We start from the raw sequence: 5,169 nt of genomic DNA on the forward strand, positions 1-5,169 counted from the left end.
TGAATCCTGGCCCATGGATGGGTTTCTAGTCGTATTCAGGCCGTGGTGGCCCAGTAGGTGGCATAATTTTGTTCCTCTGTTTTTTTTCTCTTTTGCTTTATTTGTTTTGTTTTGTTCTACTTACAACAAAAAACTTATTTATTTTATTTATAATTACTTATGTATTTTACTTTAATTATTTTATTTTTATTTATTTTACTGCTGCTATTTTTATTTATTTTACTGCTGCTATTTTTACTTAATTTATTAAGGTTTATTTATTGTAGTTACTATAGTTTATTTTATTTTATTTTATTAAGGTTTATTTAGTTTTATTTATTTTATTAATGTTTATTTATTTTATAAATATAAAAAATGAACATAGATGCGCTTATAGAGAAAATTAAACCTAAATTCATAACAAATTTCTATGAAATTTACTGTGAATTTAGGTCAAATTCCCTGTATAAGGGCATCTATTTTCACTTTAAGAGAAGCTCAACAAGGCAGAGAGGGACGGGCTTATAAACTGGTGTGAGCGCCCTTCGGTTGGCGAGGAGGGACTAAACACTGGCCGCAACTAGGACCAGCCCTTTAGTCCCGGTTTGTGGTATGAACCGGGACTAAAGGGTGGTGGGCCAGGAGCGTGGCCCATTGGTCCCGGTTTGTCCCACCAACCGGGACCAAAGGGGCCGGACGAACCGGGACCAATGCCCCCACGAGGCCCGGCAGGCCCCTGGCCGCACGAACCGGGACCAATGCTCACATTAGTCCCCGTTCGTGACTGCACCGGGACTAATGTGAATATTGCCCTGTGACCAAAGCCCAGTTTTCTACCAGTGGAATCACATGATTACTAATGACAAGACTTCTCCCATGTCCTCAAGAATAAAAGTAACTACTCACACATCATCATCATGTTCATGATCAGAGAGGATATAATTTGGATGCACGATCAGAACATTTGGTAATTCACCAAACAAATCCACTAGCATCAACTACGATAAGTAATCAACACTACTAGTCAAACACAAGTACCAATCTAATGTTTTGACACAGAGATCGAATACAAGATATGAACTAGGGATAGAGATGAGATGGTGTTGTGGTTTATGATGATGAAGATTGGCCCTCCCACGATGAGAGGGTTGTTAGTGATGGCGTAAGCTTTGATTTCCAGCTCCCGGAGGGAAGTATCCCCGGCGGAATCTGCCCGCCGGAGAGCCAAATTTCTCCTGCTCTAGTTCCGCCTCGTGGCGGCGGCGCCTCGTCCTGAAAGTCTCCCCATAAATATTTTATGGTAAAATGACTTATATACCAGAAGGAGGGGGGCTGAAGTGGGCCAGGGGCCTCATACAGCATCAGGGCGCGCCCCAGGGGTGGGGCGCGCCCTATTGTTGTGTGGGCACCTGGGTGGCCTCCTCCCGTGGATCTTTGGCCCAGTATTTTTTTTATATTCTAAAATAAATCTTCGTGAATTTTCAGCCCATTTGGAGATGTGCAGAATAGGGATCTCTGATGTAGCTTTTTCAGGCCCTGAAATCCAGCTGCCGGTATTCTCCCTCTTTGTGTAAACCTTGCAGATTAAGAGAGAAAAGGCATTAGAAATACTCCATGAAGTGTTATATTGGCTCAAAACTTAATAAATAACCGTAATAAAACATGATGCAAAATGGACGTATCACCGCGCCCCTAGGCTTATGGCCCCCTCGTGGCACCTCCTGACCTAATTCTTCCACTATAAATTCACAAATATTCCATAACCACCAGAGAGATAGATGACAAAACTTTTTCGCCGCCGCAAGCCTCTGTTCTTCCGCGATCCCGTCTGGAGGCCTTTTCCAGTACTCTGCCGGAGGGGGAATCGATCACGAAGGGCTTCCACATAAACAATGCTGTCCTTCCGATGATGTGTGAGTATTTTACCACACACCTATGGGTCCATAGCCAATAGCTAAATGGCTTCTTCTCTCTCTTTGATATTCAATACAAAGTTATCCCCGATGTTCTTGGAGTTCTATCCGATGTAATCTTCTTTTCCGGTGTGTTTGTTGGGATCCAATGAATCGTGAGTTTATGATCATATGATTCATGAGAAATATTTGAGTCTTCTCTGAGCTCTTTTATGCGTGATTATTTTAGCTTTATATTTCTCCCTGATCTATCGATTTGGTTTGGCCAACTAGATTGGTTTATCTTGCAATGGGGAGAGGTGCTTTGTGATGGATTCAATCTTGCATTGCTCAATCCCAGTGACAAAAACGGACATAACACGTATTTGTATTGTTGTCATTAATGTTAGAGATATTTTTGGGTTACATGTATAACGAAAATGACATGCTCCCGCAGTCGTAGCGGTAGCGTTGCGAACAACAGGAGCGTCGCGGACGGTCAGATCGGGGAAAATAACAGCCAATGGGCTGACAATTAAGGATAAAAAGATGGGGTTTAATCATATTTCTTGAATTTACTTTATCTACATCATGTCATCGTACTTAAGGCGTCACTCTGTTTTATACCTAATACTCTGGATGCATGCTGGATAGTGGTCGATGGGTGGAGTAATAGTAGTAGATGCAGACGGGAGTCGGTCTACTTGTCTCGAACGTGATGCCTATATACATGATCATTGCCATGAATCCATCATAATTATTTGTTTTTTATCAACTAGCAAGGTGGCCCTCGCAAATGCGAGGGCTAGCACTCTTATAGTAAATATTCGTCATTGTTCGCACTCTTAGGTATATTTTATATTTTTTAGTATAAGTAATTCCTTTTACATTGGATATTTTGTGTTGATTAGCTTTAACCTTAGATTTGACTTAAGCGGCTGCACGATAGTGTTACTGTTGTAGTGCCGGATTGATATGAATTGGCAGCTCCATATGAAATATACGTCTAAATATGAGTGTTTTGTACAGGCTAGAGTTTTTGGTCTGATGATCATGCACTATATTTTCACATGTTTTTAAAATAATTTGCAGCATATAAAATATATAATTTAGGTTCATGCTTATGTCGCCTATAAGATTTTCTATTTTGTTTACTTTCACCCTATGAAATAGTCGCCTATAATTTAGGCTCATGCGTATGTGGCCTGTAATTTGCAGCATATAAAATATTTAGTGTAGGATTTATTTGTTAAAGTAGTATCTGTTTTCTGGTGGAAAAAAATACAGAACGTGCAAAATCATCTCTCCCTAGTTACACACGTCTTTCCCCTCAAAGGGAAAAAAAACTTACACATGTCTGTCTGTTCAGTAAACAAATAAACCTGAGACGTCATTCGATCACCTTCCTCTGTTTACTCAGCTCGCCCCCACAAACGATTCCACACGATGAGCATACCCTTCTGTTTCCTCTGTTGACTTCCAGGTCCCGCTGCCTACTTTTGTTTCATTTCTCCCTTTTGCGATTGAATCAATATAAGAACTTAAAAGGTATTGCATGTTAGTGTTAGATGTTAATTTGATCATGCACCCTCCACCTTTTTCGGGGTTGGGACCCTCATCAGCAGTGTTACGCCCCCCTAACCCCCATTCATGTTCAACAATTGTAAAAAGTAATTAGCGTAGTGGTGATTAGCCATAGTTTGTTTCGAAGGACAATTAAACTTTAATAACTGTCAGATTCTACATATCTAATACATTTAGGACAGTAAAACCTAGCCTTATCCCAGCTCTCTCAAGCATTCAACATTTGTAACTATCAGATCACTTGTATAGATCATTTCTGACTATTGGATGAATCCCTAATTTTGTAATTATATTTCTTGGCTCAACTGTCCTAAAGGGCTGCTGCACTGGGAGAAAACTCTGCCACCTGCGGTTGACTGGGCCTTTGTGCTGCCCCATTTAGCTAACCACCTCCACGCAATATGTGAGAACGCCCAACGATCCCTAGCCTATCATCTGTCATCTCTCGTGTCTCTCTTAATTCTATCCCCGGCCTCTCCTCTCTCGGCTGAGACACGGGGTGTGCCGCCATTCCCTCCAGCTCGCAACCCCTCGCTTCACAGTCCTCGCCTCCCTGATGAATGTCGTAACGGCTAGGAATTTGTTCTACTGATCTTGTATGCACCACTGAAACATGCATGGTCTATAGCTTAATAATTAACTTGTTGGATTGCATATTTGATTGCTTTTCACCTTCTTGGCGGCTTTTGGAAATTACTTGCCATGTGGATGCGCTTCTCTTCATGGTGATGTTGTACGAAATTCAACACAGAAATCACATATGTAATTATCGTTAATATCATATGTCCATGATGTGTATGGTTGCTTATTGTCTCTGATTTTTGAAAGATGAGTTGCCTGATTGATGGGAGCTGCTGCCGCTATAAGATTGCTGATTTGCCAATGATTGCTAATTTGCTGGTCTTTTTACAGTTGGGAGTTTCCAATGGGAAGATGCTTGATCTGCCACAAAAACCTTAGTGGCTGAAATTGCCTGGCTATGGCAAAATAAGCTTTAAATACCCAGTTGTGGCAAAACTTAGATTGCAATTGAAACTTTGGGACGGTGATATCTTTCCTGGAGTATGAAATGGATTTTTTTTATTATGATAGTATTTTTAGATGTGAACTTCACAAGAACTTTGGGATGTCCGACGGCAAAGTCCTAACAGTGCAAGGAGGATCATGTAAAAGAGACCAGCAGCTGTTGTTTGTGGACTCTAATAAGTATGTTCCATGGACGTGGGGCAATTAGATGGATATCCACCTTTTGTTTTGGATGGACCCACGGGATTAATGGCTGGACCTTTCGGATTGTGGTTGTGGTTGTATACGCACATACGTTTAGTCCAATCTGAACACGACATGTTCTTTAGTTTTCTTCTTCTTTTATATCTCTTGCATATTCGGACGTAGCAATTCTATTCATTCCCACTTCAACACATCTACGTGTTTGCCTTAACTGGACCCATGTTTGTGTTTCTTACATGTGTCACGTTACGCGGGAAGTTATCCACGCCCTACCTTGTTACGTATATTGAACGGTCATAGATTTATAATTTTTAAAATTAAACGGATCAAGGGTTCATATTTTCTAATTAACGCCGGATTTTCTAGCCTATTCTCTATTTTGGACCAATATTTTCCTTTTAGTATATAATAGCTTGCCCAACAGTAATGTGTTTACCCACCATATGCTCTATGATCAAGAGAGAATCCTCTAGTGAAAACTCTG

Source organism: Triticum aestivum, chromosome 1D (assembly GCF_018294505.1).
Source record: "Triticum aestivum cultivar Chinese Spring chromosome 1D, IWGSC CS RefSeq v2.1, whole genome shotgun sequence".
Classification (NCBI taxonomy): Eukaryota; Viridiplantae; Streptophyta; class Magnoliopsida; order Poales; family Poaceae; genus Triticum; species Triticum aestivum.